The 18,789-nt window shown below is 36.3% G+C and overlaps 1 long non-coding RNA gene across 1 annotated transcript; it reads right to left on the minus strand.

The window, feature by feature from the left end:
- Window positions 1-3,386: 3,386 nt before the first annotated feature.
- LOC140178114 (uncharacterized) lies at window positions 3,387-9,006 on the minus strand. Its single transcript, XR_011870357.1, has 2 exons — window positions 8,750-9,006; window positions 3,387-3,823 (listed from the first exon to the last, which is right to left on the minus strand). It is a non-coding gene; the product is annotated as an uncharacterized lncRNA (long non-coding RNA).
- Between the last annotated feature and the right edge of the window lie 9,783 nt (window positions 9,007-18,789).

An 18,789-nucleotide genomic window follows, 5' to 3' on the forward strand; every position in this document is an offset into this window, starting at 1 on the left:
TTAGAAGCTCCTTCACTGGCCATTAAACAACCATTCATATAGTTATTAAAATAATCATCCGACTACCTAGTGAAATGAACATCCAACGTTTGTTAATTGTATATACTTAAATTGAATCAAACAAAATAACCATCCAATTAAAAATTAAAATAGCCATCTACATACCTAGTGAATTGAACATCTAGCATCTAAATTCATCTGTTGATGTATATACCTTGAAGATGTAAGAGAAGCGAAATCCAAAAAAACCAAGTTGGCCACACAAGACATGACATTTTTTAAGTGGGATACGTTTGCATGTACAAAAACAGGAGCATTATGAACTAAACTAATTGCTTGAACAATTATTGTTGTGCTATTCTACGTTGATCTTGGACCTATACTTATGTAGGGGGATGCGACGTCGTTCGCGGCGGCGGCCATGGCGGTCTTGGGCTGTGTGACGGACGCAATGTGTGTTAAGGGAGGGTCTCCATTTATGAAAACAACACACTTGTGTGTGTCCCCTATACATCGTGAATGACGACGTAGAGAGGGAGAAACCGTCGGTATGGGAGAGGGGCTGCATGACTGGCGCGATGCGGGACTGCAGGAACAACACAAACTGCGCGACAGTGCTATTGGATGTTCGTGGTGCGCACGTTGGCATGAGCTATGGGCGACGGCGGCTAATGTCTGTGGCGGCGCGGCACCGGTGAGAGAGGAAGAGACTGGGCGAGAAGATAATCACATCAGATGGGGGAGAATGAGGCGATTTTGGAGTTTACGTAACCGTTGCAAATTTTTTTTATTTTGAATTTCAAATTGGTAATTATTAAAAATTAATTATTTATTTATCATTTGATGTTAATTTCAATTTTACCCCTATTGTATACATTGTACACTAAATTCATTGGTTCCCCATACTTTCTCGTACAATTAAAGTAAGAGCTCCATCGAGTATCCCCAACTCTTTATAAAGTGCTTATTTGATTCACACATTTGCCTGTTTCTAATTCATTTTGAGCAATCAAGTTTACATTTTCAATTGCTTGAACTTCTTGTAATTGATCATGTCTTTTTGAAGAAGCACTAACAATAGTGACAATAAAGTTTAATTGAATAAAAAATTTATGAATCTAAAGTACCTCTCTTGAAGCTGCCATCGGTGCTAATTATAACCTATGAACAAAATAATGTACATAATATGCTTGTGAAGAAACTTTAAGAAACAAAGCTTGCAAACTATTCTACTCACTCCCGGATGTTGCTAGCATCATCATACTCTTGACCCCTAATATTTTCAAATTGGAGATTATAATGAGAAATGATAGAAATTCAATTATTTCTTTAAAGTTATTGCACAAGTATCAGTGACATGCACAAGATCAAAGAATCTCTCTTTAACAAAACCATCTAGAGTAACAAATCTCAAAACAATGGCCATTTGCTCCTTTTTAGATTCATCTCTAGCTTCAACAATAATAATACAAAATTTGGCATCTCCAATCTCTTCTCTAATTGAATTTCTCACCTTAATAGCAAGAATATGTAGAATTTCTTTTTGGACATCATTTGAAGTATACTTAGCATTTTTGGAGCATTTTTCAAAATATTCTTTTTCATTCTTTCATTGTAAGATCCCAAAAATTTTAACATTTTCAAAAAGTTACCTCTGTTGCTTGAACTGTGGCTTTCATCATATTCTCTATAAGCGCAATCTTAAAATGTCAACCATCTAACACAATCTACAAATGCTCCTAGTTGAATTCGATTATTTTCAACCACTTTTGATGTTTGCTTATGAAGAAGTCTGTCGATATGTTGTGATTGTTTCATCAAATCATCACATGATTTTAGTGCCTTATGATGGAATGAGTTGGGACATTTGCCAATGTGATTCAAAAGAGCACATTCTTTTTCACTATTTATTTTCTTCCAATTCCTAAACCATTCTCAATAAAAGCATTTGAACCTGTGCTGATCAAAGGTTCCTTAAGAAAGCATGGAAAACAATATATGGCATCATCTTCTATAGAATATTCTAACCAAGATGGGAAAAATTTTAACTATGAAGCTTGAAAGTGACAATGATTTTTATCACCAGAAAATGGATAGTGATCAAGAATTGGTTGATTTGGCCCAGCTTTAATATAAGCCCGACGGATTTCATCTCTTTGATTTGGAGGAAACTTCCAAATCATTGGTCGCATTCCAGGATCTCTTTCCAAATAAAAAACATCCAGTTGATTAGGAAGAAGTTGTGGATACGCTTTGAGCTATTCAATGCAGAACTTGAAGTAATGAAATTTGATAACCTCTCAAGTATTAGATTAGTAATAGTAGAAGCATCTTCATTCCCTTGGTCTTTTCTTTTAAAAAACGTATCAATGATTTTGAACTTACCCATAATTCAAATGGCCAAATAAGTTCCTATAATTAAAAATATGTTTAGCAAAAAGTGTAAATTACAATCTATAATCTTTATAAAATATAAAAATTATATTTTAATTCAAAATAAGATATTAAAATTCAGAACAATAATTCTAGCGTTGTGGTATAAATAATATAAAATTGTAATTAAATAGTTAATTAATAAAAAACTACAAACTAACGCATAATAACATAAATTTAATTAACAAATAATATTAAATTAAGTAAATAACCAAATATATAAAAAATATAAAAAAATTAGGCAAGACTAATGTGGATTTTTGAATACTCACAAACTAACCAGCAAGTACACTGTGTCGTATAAAGTAATACCTCAGGTGAGTGAGGGTCGAATACCCACGAGGATTGATGGACTGAGCAATAATAGTCGAATGATTCACTTAGTCAGGCAAGCAGAAAGTGATGTTTTGGGGTTCAAAAGCATTAAATAGTAAATTAAAGAGTAGAAAACACAAGTAATGAGAATAGTGAGAAATGTATGAGAAAATAGTTAAGGTATTGAAGATGTTTACTTTTACGCATTAAGTTTTCTTACTAACTATTTTAATCATGCAAGATTCGTTTCACAGCAAACTATAATTGACTAAACCCTAATATCTTAGTGATTTAGTCTCCTCTAACCCAAATCAACCGCCAATTTCTTGGTCACTTAATTTAGATTAAAGGATTAAGAGCAAATCTAGTTTATGCCTACAGAAACTCTAATTACCCAAAGCTAAACGGATATATGTTATGTATCCAGATTAGTTCAAGTAATCAGCAATTTAGGAGGAATTTGCTTTCAAGTTGTTGTTCAAGCAAGATAGCTCTGTCGAGAATCACAAGAACACATGTAGAATAAGTGTTATACTGTCGTTCTACCCAGATTCATAAGATGAAAATCGAAAGTAATCCTTGAAACTAAATTAATACATTAATTAAAATAGAAAAGTAATAGTTTTAATCCATAGAAATAAACAGAGCTCCTAACCTTAACCGAGGAGGTTTAATGGCTCATGACTTACAGAGAAAACAAGGGTTCTGAAAAGTGAAACGTGTGGAAGTGAGAAGAGTCCCCCTAAAGGGTGAATCTTTTCCCTTTTATATCTAACCTAATTTGATTTGAAATTAAAATAAAATAATAAATTATAAACCTAAAAGATTTTGTTTGTAAATAAAAATTATAAAAATAAAAGATAAGATAATAACTAAGAGCTAAATCCAACTAAAGATGCTCTAAGAGTGTGATTGTGATCCGGATTGCTGGCGCTAAATGCCAAGATTGGCGTTTAGCGCCAAAAGAGGCAGAAGCGCTTCTGATCTGTGCTGGTTGCTGGCGCTAAACGCCAGAGAGCAACTTCAGTTCTTCTTCTTTTTGCTCAAAACTCTGCCAAATTGATCCAAACTTTACCTGCAATAATAAAAATACCAGAAAACTCAAAGTAGCATCCAAAGAGAAATTTAACACTAAAATATAATTAAACTTACTAAATTCCTACTAAATTTAACTAGAAAATAAGCAGAAAATGGGTATAAAATATTCACGTATCAAAGACTAACAGAAAAATAATAAAAAAATACATTAAACAAAAAATTGCAACGCTAGATGTATATAATTTATTCTTCTTATCCTTTCATCCTATAACGTAACATTTACTAGTCCTTAAGAAATTTTAATATTAAATATAATTCATTTGCTCTATTTTTGTATGACTATATGTCTTTTGTTGTTAGTTCAATAATTTCCTTGAAATTTAAAAATAGTAAAAATAGAACCTTTTTTAAAAAAGAGGAGTGAAGAACCACTTATTGAATTATTATCTTTGTTTTTAATTTGCAAAAAAAAAAAAAACAAGAATCAAAGAGTAGAAGATAAAAAAATTAAAGAAATAAAGAAGGAGAAGAATAGAAAAAGTTGTTATTGTTAGAAAGTGAAAAATTCGAGTGAAAAAAGACATTGGAAAAAGAATAAGGATTTTTTTTTTGTACATCGGGGCCTAAGCCCAGAGAAAAAGAAAAACTAGTAACTACTATTCACATGGGATCTATCCATTCCCTTAGCCTCATCACTCAAGATGGTCTTTAGTTCTTCTGGTGGTGCGTCGATGAATTGGAACCGTTCTTTTTTATTCATTCCATATTTTGCTAACCAGTCTGCCGCCTGATTTGCTTCTCTGTATATGTACTTGAATTGAATCTCCCAAGGTCTTTTCTTCCATTCTCTTATTTCTTTCAGCAACGGATTAAGACATTGGTTTTTCTCGTCGTCCATGTTTATAGCATCGACACCATCTTTGAAATCCAGCTCAATTACCATTCTTCTCATGCCTAATTCCCAAGCGATGCTCAGCCCATGTATAACTCCCCAGAGTTCTTCTTGTACCGAATTGCATTTTCCCAGGTTGGTGGTGTATCCACTTATCCATTCTCCATTGTGAGTCCGAATAAGCCCACCACACGCCGCTCTTCTCGCCCCAACTGACATTGCACCATCTGTGTTAAGTTTAACCCACCCTTTGTCTGGGGGTTTCCAATTGGAATTCATTTTGGTACTAGATGGGTTGTGTATTCCCTCCTCTTCCTTATCAAAGGCTTTCCTGTAATCAGCAGCAGCTCGGTAAATGATCTCAACTGCATTATTGGGGATCTCAAAAGGAGGAGAATGAATCTCCTGATTCCTCCATTTCCATAATTTCCAACACGTTATAAGAAAAATATCAATCCATTGTGATGAATTTTTGGCCCCTAAATCATTCTCCAGATTGAGAACTAGCCACTCTTTGAATGGTAGATTAAAGAAAATGGGGGTTGCAATTGGGGACAGGACTTGGATCCAAATTCTAGCTACTTTTGGACAGTCTCTGAACACATGAATCATTGTTTCCATCTTGTCTGAGCATGAGTGGCAGGCTGAATTAAGCCCAAGCACTTTAGCTTTCCTTTCTGCAGTGAGTATGCGCTCATGTGCAACTAACCAGGCGAAGGATTTAATCCTTTCAGGACCTCTCCATCCCCATATAATTTTCCATATTCTTCCTTTATCGCTTCGTTGCTTAGTTAGCACTCTGTATGCCGAGGCCACAGAGAAAATTCCATTTACAGTATAGCTCCAAAAAATAGTGTCCTCCTCCGAACATCTATTAGGGGGTTGATTTGTAAGTATTATACCAGGAATCTGCTCTGGCAGTAGGTCGCTTATAAGATCTTTATTCCAATTACCCCAATTATCAACAACTTTTTCTAGAGGCATATTTTCTTCTGCTTCTGTCATCTCTCTTCGAGCTAGATTGTACAACACTTCTCCTCCTTTGAGCCATTTATCTTTAAAGAAAGAGATCTGCCGTCCATTTTTTACCACCCATGAGAATTCTCCCCTTTTGGCCTCCCACAGCTTCGAGATATCCTTCCAAAATAAGGAATCTGTACTTCTGCTCACAAATCTATTAGGCCCATGTTGGCTCCTTCCATATTTGTGGTTTAATAATTTAACTCATAAGGCATCTAGTTCATTGATTATCCTCCAAATAACTTTCATTTGAAAAGCCTCGTTAACCTTCTCAAGATGTTTTAATCCATAACCGCCTTAGAGCTTGGGAAGACACAGGGTGTTCCACCCTACATGGTGCATCTTTCTTGTACCTTGTGTTTCCCCTAAATAAAAGCTCTTTATAATCTTTCAACTTCTTTACATATTCCCTTGGGCAGAAAGCAGTGATGCATGTCATAATTTACAATTGGGGCTATCACTGACTTTGCCAAGGTCACCCTCCTTGCTAGGGAGAGACAGTTTTCTTTCCATCCCTTCAACTTGTTCTTCACCTTTTCTATTATATTCTTGAACCTCTCTTTGCCTACCCGATTATTAGTGATCATCGCACCTAAGTACTTGCCAAGGCTTGGTTGCTCTCTATAATTGCACCGATCCTTTATTGCCTTTCTCACTTCAGTTTTCACATTCGTTGAGAAAATTATGGTTGTTTTTGTTTCGCTCACTTTTAGGCCAGAAGCCTGACAAAACTTACCCATCACTTTTTTCACAATGTCAATTTGTTGTAAAGTTGCCTCCGCAAAGACCAAAAGGTCATTCGCAAAGAAAAGGTGTGATATGATTGGTCCCTCCTTGCCAACCTTAAGCCCCCTCCAGCTTTGCTCTTTAACACTATCTGTCTATCTTCTATGAGTTGTGATAATTTGTCCATGGCGATGACAAACATATAGGGAGAGATCGGGTCACCCTGTCTAATCCCTCTGGACGGGCTAAATTCTTCCATTTTGTCCCCATTCCACAACACATTGTATGATACAGTTGAAACACATTCCATAATTATGTGAACAAGAGATGGTGGTAGATTAAATTCAGTAAGGCATCTTCTCAGAAAATTCCAATTAAGGCGATCACATGCTTTCTCAAAATCAAATTTTATCGCCATAAAGCCCTTCCTCCCTTTGCACTTTTTCATAGAGTGCATTATCTCCTTGGCAATAATTATGTTATCTTGTATCTTTCTACCCGGGACAAAACTAGACTGGTAGGGAGATATTCTTTCCTTAAGGATGGGCTTGAGCCTCTCAACAATAATCTTAGATATACATTTATAACTAACATTACATAAGGCTATAGGTCGAAATTGAGTGATAAATTCCGGTACCTGGACCTTTGGTATAAGCGTTATGAGAATTTTGTTGTGGCCTTTGATGATTTCTGGATTATTCCAAACAAGCTTGACATGTTCAATGACATCCTTCTGAATAATGTTGCAATTTTCCTTAAAGAACAAGGCTGGAAACCCATCTGCTCCCGGTGCTTTCCACGACCCTATGTCAAAGATAGCTCTTTTGATTTCTTCAGTGTGTGGGGTGCAGCTTAGTATCTTGCCAATATCCTCATCAAGAGGTGGGTACAAGGTATTGGTATGAAGAGGGGGGAGGTTATGGTTCTCCTCTGAGTACAAATCTTTGAAGAAATTAACGGCATGTTCCAACAATTCACCTGGTTCCTCTATCCACCCTCCATTCTATTTTCTTAACTTCAAGATCCTATTTCTTCTCCGTCTAATAACTGTTTTGGTATGGAAGTAGCGTGTATTTCTATCACCTTTTACCACCCAATCATTTCTCAATTTTTGTCTCCATAGAGTTTCTTCTCTATCAAGGATATCCTCTAACTCCGTGGTTAACTCCTTTTCCAACTCCTCCAAGAAGGGATTGCAACCATAGTCACTAGCTCTTTGTATCTCTCCAATTCTATTAATTCTGTGTTTTCATCTTCCCACATGGCCAAAAACCTCTCTATTCCACACCTTGAGATCATCCTTGAGAGACTCTAGGGCTTCAAGTAAACTTGCCTTATTTCCCCATCTTTCTTGTATGAACTCTGGGAATTCTGGATGTAGCCTCCACATGGCCTCGTATCTAAATGGTCTATTACTAGTTCTACTGTTGGGAGGTTCCAGAGAAACCATAATGGGATGGTGGTTAGACTGAATTCTTGTAAGTACGTCAACTCTTGCTTCAGGGTAGCTAGTTCTCCAAGGAGCATTAGCTAGTGCACGATCAAGTCTCTTGAAGACTCTTTCCTGCCCTTCTCACTTAGGGCCCCTCCAGGTATACTTTGTCCCTACATGTCCCAAGTCTATTAGGGAACAGTTGTTGATCCAGTTTGCAAATTTTTGGCATGCCTGGGTGTCAGTTTGTCCCCCTCCTTTCTTCTCTGATGGACAAGCAATTTCATTGAAGTCTCCTAGAAGAAGCCAATCCTCATTCATACTCGTTGCTATTCTTGTCAATTTTCTCCATAGCTACTCTCTTGCATTCGGTTGTGGGCTAGCATATATTGCTGACATAATCCAACTCTTGTTATCGTGAACAACTCTGCAATGCACGAACTGAGGTGTTGACATTATAACTTCAATCTTTAGGTTAGGATTTCTCCACAGCAACCATATACCTCCACTGAATCATCTTGCTTCCTCAACATGGCTATGACTAAAACCAAAGCTTTTAATCACCTTTTGGGCCTGTTCACCATTACAATGGATTTCTAGCAAAATTAACAAATCGGGATTTCTTTGTCGAACCAATTCTCTAAGGGAGCGGCTAAAAGCCGAGCTAGCTACTCCCCTACAATTCCACGCAATAACAATCATAATATCTATCAAGACAGCATCAAACTTCCTTTATTAGGAAGCAACAAAACACTAAAAGGAACATACTAGGCATTGTCCCCCTTGGGGGCTATAGCATCACTTCCCTTCTCTTGAAGAGTGGGGCCTGTCTCACATTCCATATTTCCATTCACCATGGGTTCGTCTACTATTTGAGGGTGTTTCAGTCGTACCTCTTCTTCATAACTATTGATAGCTTCAAGCATAACATCTGTCCCAACAGAACTGAAGTCAGGTGGTTTGGGTTCCTGGTCCTCATTTCTATCATCCAACAGAGCTGATTCTGGCACAAAAGTATCTTCCATTGCCGTGTCTTGGGAAGTATCTTAAGACACTTGCTAATTTACACTATAATGGTGTGGAGGGGTTGAACGGTTCAAGAGGGTAGGGTTGGTAGGAACATGGTCATTGTCTTGGTCATAATGTTTCATAGTTGGGTTGGAGGTAGTCTGGTTAGGGACGGGGTTATGTGTAGGAGCAAAGTTGGGTTGGGTTAGAATATCACACAAAGGTGGAGTCTGTTGTGGTCTCATTTTTGGGTTTTGGGCTGGAGATGCGTTCTGGGCTTGTTTTGAGGTCTGGTTTTGGGCTGGTAAATCTCTGGGATGGGTTGTCTTTTGTGAGGAATTCGGGCGGGTTCTAGAAGATGGTTGAGATTGTGATAAAATAATAATATTTTCCTTCTCCACATAATTGGGTAGTCTCTCAGGATTATTTTGCAAGACATCATTCTCTTGTTGAAGGATCGAGAACCTCGTACCTGGCACTGTCATGGCAGTATCTTTTGCATTTAGCGCATTACCACCTGCATTGCTTGTACTAGCTCCCATTTTGCCCACCTTCTTGCCATGCGTAGGACGCTGGACCAGCATCCAAGGTCCATAGGTGTCATTATCATGTTGGATGACTTTTTTGCCCTTTTCATTTTCTGTAATGACAACATTACCTCTTTCTTGACTCTGGCTCTTCTGATTCTCCTCTTGTCTTCCTTCTACTACACCAGCAGCTGTCGCCGCTGTTATTCGGTACGTTTCAGCCGCTTTTTGTAACATCGCACAGTTGGATTTTTCATGTCCTGCCATTCCACAGTTAAAACATATACAATGGAGTCCTTCATATTCAACTCGATATTTTGTTCCATTAATTGAATATTGTAAAACTAGAGGTTCAGTCAGGTTCAATTCCACACACAGCCGTGCAAATTTACCTTTGCATTTTTCTACAGTATGAGTGTCCACTCTCATGGTTCTCCCCACTATGTTTCCAATTCTTTTTAACATGTCCTCATCGTAATACTCAATATCCAGGCCAGGTAGTCTTACCCATACCGCTATCCTATCAATGGTTGCCTCTAACAGATTGAAATCAGATTGCCAAAAGCGAATGGAGAGATAATGATAAAAAAATCTTCCATGGTCCTCCTGTTAAGGCAAAATCTAGGTCCTCCTGTGAAAGGAACCTGACGATAAAGAAATTGTTTCCAATATCGATGACGTCGATGCTTCCCATCTTGCTCCACAATGCCTCAAGCTTCCTCGTCAATACAGCTAGGGAGATACGACGACCTAAAAGTTTAACAATCAAACATTCCCACCACGTGTTTCTTAGAGACTTCATGGATGCTTCATTTATAACAATGTTGTAAATGCCAGCAACTTTTTCTACCCTTATGCTTGATTCCTGGTCTTTGTCATCTCTTGCCTTGTTCTGTTTTCCATTTACTTCTCGCTCTCTATTACTCTTCTCTGTCAATTCTTCCTCCGATTCAGAGAAACTATCATCCTCTTCCATTGCTATTGGTACTCTTCCTCTTCTAACCATGTCACTGAAAGACCTGGCTGGGGGTTTAGGTTGAACCATACACCCAGAATTATCTCGCATCCATTATTCCTCCCTTGGAACCAGTGATTTTGTGCCTGTGAAGGTGTGCACCTCCCCTCCTATTTGGACCTTCTTCATTCTTTTGGACGCGCTTGGCTCATGGGCACGGGAGTGTGCCCCCTAGTAAAGCCTCTCCTCATCGGAGATGACAATAGAGTCACACAAGGAAACGAGAGAAAGGGTCACTGGGCTAAGCCTAGAACTGTTATATATTTTATTAACACTATATAAGAATGAACTTTTTTTTTGTTATGGATTAAAAAAAAATAGCATTAGTGCTACCAGTTCACCACCTAATGAGTCAGGAGGGGCTAAGATTAAGAAATAAAAAAAGGAGAGGGCATGTCCATTAACTTTTTTTTTTAATTAAAATTTTGGGGGGCATTTCCCCATCACTCCTATGTGTCTCCGTCCCTGGTGTAGTCGTGGGGAGCTCCAACGATTTAGCTTGAGGAAAAGTGTTATGTAATTCAGGGAGGCTCCCATGGTTTAGCAAGGGATATGGGTTATATAATTCGTTAGAGATTTCAACTATTTAGTAAGGAAAAGCAGCTTCAACATGCGTTCTCACGATTATTTTACCAACTCTATCATTGTTCATGGAAAAAACATATTGTCTCCTATGATGCATGAGCACTCATATGGATATTAGATATGACATGATACGACACAGGATATATGGATACATAAATTTAAAATTTTTAAAAGATACGATAATACGGCATATATATAAAATATAAAATATTTTTTAGATAAATTATAATGATATTTTAGTATTTTATTGATATTAAAATATAAATTAATTTTTTTAATTATTTTATTATTTTTTAATTATATAAAGTATTTAAATATTTTTATTATAAAATAATATATACTATTTCTAAACTCATTTCAAGAATACATATTAAAAATAAAGTTGGACACGCTTATCTGTGATAATATTTAGGTATGTCTAAACATGTTTGGAGAATAATTTTTTTTTTTGTATTAAGATGCAGTTGGACATAAAAAATACACTTGTCGGATGACTGTTGTATCCAAAATGTGTCCGATGACTGTTGTGTTCAAAATATGTCCGACATACGGACACGGTAAATCAGAGAAGTGTCTATGTTTCATAAATTATCTCTATCAATTAAATGTGATTGTTTATGTTGCTGGACACATAAAATAAGGGGTGAATATATAAATTTCTTATGAATTTGGTTAATTTCATATTATATTAAAAGTAGTTTGTTTTGATTAGTTTTAGAATGATAAGCATGCTTTTAATAAGAGTTAGTTACTATAAATAAGGCTAGACTAGAATATATGGTATATACATTGTTATCCTTTTTCAGATTTGGTAAATATGACTTTAAATTTAGAATATAATCTCCATGACATGGGTTTGGATTTAAAAAAAAAATAAATGTTCATTCTGGTCCCTAGTCATTTGGACAAAGGATTAAGCGTCTCTAACAATTAAAAATTATCCAAGCGATCCTTACCTATCCAAAAAAATGGTTAACCGGCTGAAAAAAGATAAAAGTTGACGTCTCAGTGGATCTTCCAAAATTAAGACAAATCGACCCTTGCAAAAAGTCAAAAACGACAATGTGAAGAACAAAACTCATGTTCTTGAACAACAACAAAATCTCAAAACGACAAAATAAACCTTCCCACAAAGTTTATGGTCCACCCCTCCACCCTTTCCTCCCTTCTCCGCCACTTCCGGCGACTACATCCACCTCTGGGAGGTTCGCAAATCCTCAATCAAGACCCTCTCCCTCTTCAACAACAACAAGACCAGCGAAAATGTGTAACTAGGATGTTTGTAAAAATGTGTCAACTAAATTTGATGATCATGCACCTTCCATGCCAGGGAAGCAAAAACCAAAGAAATCGCCGTACATTAACCAGAGAAATCGACGACAACTCTTTCAATTCCTCCGGCACCGCCTGTGGAAGATTCAATTGGGAGAAGCGCATGAGGAGGTCGCCGCGCCGTGCCTCTCCTTCTGGTCTCGCCGTCCTCGTCGCCGATGCTGTGGGATTCGTCGAGTTCCGTGTACGGTTTCAACTCCACCCAAAGTCCCTTTCTCCGAGAAGGACTGTATGACGAAGAAAGCAGGGAAGGACACAGCCCATAACTATAATCACATCTACGGGTTTTCTACCACGCGCCTGAGGTTCTTCACGGTTTACAGACTTTCCATTACAGCCTGTGAACCTTCTTCAACAACAGCAAGACCAACGAGTTCTGCGCCTCTCTCACCGTATCGCCTTCTATTGGAACGACATCGATCCCAAACATATTAGAACCTCAAGTATCGAACAATCAGGATTTGAGGTATATGGCCACGATCTTGAGGTTTGTAATGAAGTTGTAATATTGCTTAGGCTTTGCAGGGTTCTAGGCACATTTTTTCTGCTAGGAATGATGATCAAGCTCTGATTTGGGAATTGCCTACTATGGCTGGACCTAATGGGATTGATCCAATATATGTGTATTCTGTTGGGATTTTATTCTTTACATTGTTGGTTTGGATTTTCTACAAGAGTCGATTTGTCCTAATTTTGGAGAAACAAAATTACACGTACAAGATCCACTAATACGTTAACACTCTACCGTTTCTCAACTGGTTGAAAGGGACGTGAAGACCATTTTCTTAGGTGGGTAAAGACCGCTTAGATAATTTCAAATTGTTGAAATGGGCTTAGTCCTTCGTCCAAATGGTTAGAGATCGGAATGAACATTTACTCAAAAAAAATTTATTGCTCCCATATGTAGACTGTCCCAAATTATTTGTTGTATGTGTTTTTTTTCTAGTTAAATAACAATGTCATTAATGATATGGGCGGCTGAAGTTTTCAAGAGAGAGATGAGATTATTATGAAGACCAACCTTTAATAAAGGTTGAATTTGTACAGCTATAAATAAGGCTTCATAGCCTTTCATATAACACACAGCAATAAAAATATTCTCCTCTCTCTTTATACATTACTAATATTTTCTCTCTCTCTTTCTCTTTACTGCATATAAATTATTGAGTTAATTATATTAATATTGGAGTATTCTATTTACACCTCTTTATTTTAAATTATATCTTCCTTATTTATTTATTCCACGACACGTTATCAGCATGAGACTCTGATCAAAATTTAGGAAGACTCAGGTAACAAATTTTTATTATGTCGAAGCTCTCTCATATTGAATTCAATGCTCTTGATATATCTGGAAAAAATTATTTATCATGGATATTAGATGCTAAAATCCATCTTGATTCAATGGATCTTGGAGATACCATTAAGGCTGAAAATAATACATCCCAAAAGGATAAAGCCAAAGCCATGTTTTTTCTTCGTCGTCATCTTGACGAAGGATTGAAAAATGAATATCTCACATTAAAAGATCCTGCAGATCTTTGGAAAGACCTTGAAAAAAGGTATAATCATCAAAAGACGGTGATACTTCCTCACGCTCGATATGAATGGATGCACTTGCGTCTATAGGATTTTAAATCCATAAATGAATATAATTCGGCAATGTTTTGAATCACCTCACGAATGAAATTATGTGGAAAAAATATATCTGATAATGATAGGTTAGAGAAAACTTTCTCGACCTTCCATGCCTCGAATGTGCTCCTGCAGCAGCAGTATCGAGAAAAAGGATTTAAAAAATATTCTAAGCTAATTTCTTGTCTTCTTGTTACTGAACGCAATAACGAGTTGCTCTTAAAGAATCATGAAGCGCACCTAGCTAGCGCCGCCCCATTTTCTGAAGTAAATGCGGCAAATCATTACCCCAGAAGAGGTAAATGGCAAGGCTTTAATAACAAGAAAAATTATGGAAGGAAAAGGAATTATGTTCAAAAGAGAGGATCTCACCAAAAGTGGGATAATGAAAGAAATATTGGGCAAAATAAATCAACAGAGGATAAGTGTTTCCGTTGTAGTAGAAAGGGCCATTGGTCACGTACCTGTCGTACCCCAATGCACCTAGTCGATCTTTATCAAGCATCTTTGAAAAAGAACGACAAAGGAAAAGATTGGTCATGTGATCAATGATGGAATAGTTTAATATGTGAGATTGTTAAATATTCATGTAAATAAATAATGTAAAGAACTTATTGTTAATTTTTATTTTCTATGTATTTAAGTTTCAAATATGATGTATATAAATAATAAAATATTAATGAATTTTGAAATCATTAAATGTGTCAAGTTTTAAAATAAAATTTTAGTATATGACATTATTTTTATGTACAGTATTTCTTAGAAAAATAATTCCGATCAAGTATTCAATTTAACTGTGCATACTACTCATTTTATGATTATTTGTCTTTGAAAAAAATGGCAAGGATATATAATGAAGATGTATGCCTTGCGGATAGTGTAAATTCGCACACTATTTTCAAAAGTGATATATATTTTACCCATCTGGTGCCAAAAGAAGAATGTGTTAATACTATTATTGGCTCAAACAATGTGATAGAAGGCTTCGGAAGAGCTATAATTTTGTTTCCTGGAGAAACAAATTTATAATAAATAATGCACTATTATCTACCAAGTCTTTGAGAAACTTGTTGAGTTTCAAAGATATTCGCCGAAATGGATATCATATTGAAACAATGAATGAGGGAAATCATGAGTACTTATGTATCACAACTCATGATTTAAATAAAAAGGTTATATTAGAAAAGTTACCCTCACTTTCATCTGGGCTATATTATACCAAGATTAGTACAATTGAATCACATGCCACTGTAAACCAGAAGTTTACTAGCCCAAATGAATTCATAACTTGGCACGACCGATTGGGTCATCCGGGAACAACCATGATGCGGAGAATTATTGAAAACTCTCATGGACATTCACTAAAGAACCAGAAGATTCTTAAATCTAGTGAATTTTGTTGTGCTGCATGTTCTCAAGGGAAGTTAATTTTAAGGTCATCACCAGTAAAGATTGGATTTGAGTCCCCTGAATTCCTAAAAAGGATTCAAGGTAATATATGTGGACCTATTCATCCACCATATGGATCTTTTAGATATTTTATGGTTCTGATAGACGCATCTTCGAGATGGTCATATGTGTGATTATTGTCTTCTCGCAACCTGGCATTTGCGAGATTACAGACTCAAATTATTCTATTAAAAGCACAATTTCCAAAAAATCCAATCAAAGCAATTCGTCTTGATAATGCTGGTGAATTTACTTCCCAAGCTTTTGATGCTTATTGTATAGCTAATGGAATAAGTGTTGAACATCCAGTAGCTTATATTCACACACAAAATGGGTTAACAGAATCACTTATTAAACGCCTCCAATTAATTGCTAGACCCTTACTTATGAGAACAAATTTTCCAACATCGGCTAGGGGGCATGCTATTTTACATGCCGCAGCACTTATTCGTTTGAGGCCAATGAGTTACCATCAGTTCTCTCCTACGCAATTAGCTTTTGGCCAGCAGTCAAATATTTTCCATTTAAGAATATTTGGGTGTGCAATATATGTTCCCATTGCACCACCTTCTTGCACTAAAATGGGACCCCAAAGAAAATTGGGGATATATGTTGGATATGATTCTCATCTCTATAGTGAGGTATCTTGAGATACAAACTAGAGATGTATTTAAATCCCGGTTTGCGCATTGTCATTTTGATGAGTCAAAATTTCCAACATTAGGGGGAGAGAATAAGCTTCCTGAAAAGGAACTTAATTGGAATGCATTATCGTTGATGCATTTAGATCCTCGATCAGGGCAATGTGAACTAGAAGTTTAAAAGATTATACATTTGCAAAGAATAGCAAATGAATTGTCTGATGCATTTTCCGATACAAAGAGGATAACTAAATCTTATATACCAGTGGAAAATGCCCCAATTCGGATTGATGTCCCAGTTGGCCAAATTGCCACCGAAGCAAATACACGCCAGAAGCGTGGCAGGCCTGTCGGTTCCAAAGATGAAAATCTTTGAAAGCAAAAAGAGGTAAATACTGTTCCTGTTGAAAAAGACATAGTAGAGACACCAGCAGTTGTCCAAAATTCTGATATAGTTTTAACGCCAGAAGACGTTCAGGTACCTGAAAATTGTGAAAATGACGAGATCTCGATAAATTATGTCTTTACAGGAGAGAAATGGGACCGAAATAAGACAATTGTCAATGAAATATTTGCATATAATGTGGCATTAAATATCATGCATGAAAGTAAGGATCTTGAGCCAAGATCAGTCGAAGAATGTCGACAAAGGAATGATTGGCCAAAATAGAAGAATCCATGAAGGTTGAATTAGACTCACTTGCAAAACGTGAAGTCTTTGGACCTATAGTCCATACACCAGAAAATGTAAAACCTGTTGGATACAGATGGGTATTTGTGAGAAAATGAAATGAGAAAAATAAAGTTGTGCGCTACAAAGCCCGACTTGTGGCACAAGGCTTTTCACAAAGGCCCGGTATAGATTATAAAGAAACGTATTCCCCTGTAGTGGATGCGATAACATTGCGTTATTTGGTCAGTTTATCTGCATATCATAAACTGCATATGCATTTAATGGATGTGGTAACAGCCTACTTATACGGCTCATTAGATCGTGATATCTATATGAAAGTCCCTGAAGGACTAAAGATATCTAAACCATCCAATGAATATTCACAGGAGTTATACTCAGTCAAATTGCAAAGATCTTTATACGGTCTAAAGCAATCTGGACGAATGTGGTATAATCGTCTTACTGAATATCTGGCCAAAAATGGATTCAAGAATGATGATATCTGTCCATGTGTTTTCATAAAGAAATCTGCATCTGGATTCATTATAATTGCTGTGTATGTTGATGATTTAAATTTCATTGGGACTCCTGAAGAGATTCCAACAATTATAAAAACTCTAAAAGAAGAGTTTGAGATGAAAGATCTTGGAATGACTAAATTTTGTCTCGACCTGCAGATCGAGCATATAACAAATGGGATCTTTATTCATCAAACAACATACACAGAAAAGATCTTGAAGAGATTTTATATGGATAAGTCACATCCATTAAGTACTCCAATGATTGTAAGATCTTTAGATATGGAAAAGGATCAATTTCGTCCTAAAGAAGAGAATGAAGATATCCTTGGTCCTGAAGTACCATATCTTAGTGACATTGGAGAGCTAATGTATCTTGCTAATAATACACGACCCGATATATCATTTGCTGTGAATTTACTAGCAAGATATAGTTCCTCTCCAACCAGAAGATATTGGAGTGGAATCAAACAAATCTTTCGATATCTTCATGGAACGGTTGATATGTGATTGTTTTATCCCTATGGATCCAAGTCACAATTAGTTGGCTATGTAGATGCTGGATACTTGTCTGATCCACATAAAGGGAGATCTCAAAAAGGATACCTGTTCACATATGGTGGCACAGCTATATCATGGAGGGCCACGAAGCAGACGATTGCTGCAACATCCTCTAATCATGCCGAAATACTAGCAATTCATGAAGCAAGTCGAGAGTGTTTTTGGCTGAGGAGTTTGATCCAATATATTCTGTCATCATGTGGACTGATTGATCAGAATATAGCTCCAACTGTCCTGTTTGAAGATAATACAGCATGTATTGCTCAACTTAAAAGTGAATATATCAAAGGTGATAGAACAAAGCATATTTCTCCCAAATTCTTCTTCACTCATGATCATCAAAATCAGGGGACAATTGATGTCCAACAGATCCACTCAAGTGACAATCTGGCATATTTATTCACAAAGTCACTCCCAAAATCCTCCTTTGAAAGATTGGTACATGAGATTGGGATGCACTGATTTCGAGACATTAAATGATATCGACAAGAGGGGGAGACTGTACTCTTTTTCCCTTGGTCAGATTTTTTTTTCCATTGGGTTTTTCTTGACAAGGTTTTTAATGAGGCAGTCTTTATCACAAAGGATATTGTACTCTTTTTCCTTCACTAAAGTTTTTTTTTTCCACTGGATTTTTTTTCAGTAAGGTTTTAATGAGGGAATAATCCTAAATGATCATCCAAAGAGGAATGTTGTGATAAGAATGTGAGATGGATGCCCATTAATATGGACGACTGAAGTTTTCAAGAGAGAGATGAGATTATTATAAAGACCAACCTTTAATAAAGGTTGAATTTGTGCAGCTATAAATAAGGCTTCATAGCCTTTCATATAACAGCAATAAAAAATATTCTCCTCTCTTTATACATTACTAATATTTTCTCTCTCTTTCTCTTTAGAGCATATAAATTATTGAGTTAATTATATTAATATTAAAGTATTCTATTTACACCTCTTTATTTTATATTATATCTTCCTTATTTATTTAT

This window comes from Arachis hypogaea, chromosome 13 (genome assembly GCF_003086295.3).
Source record: "Arachis hypogaea cultivar Tifrunner chromosome 13, arahy.Tifrunner.gnm2.J5K5, whole genome shotgun sequence".
NCBI classification, from domain to species: Eukaryota; Viridiplantae; Streptophyta; class Magnoliopsida; order Fabales; family Fabaceae; genus Arachis; species Arachis hypogaea.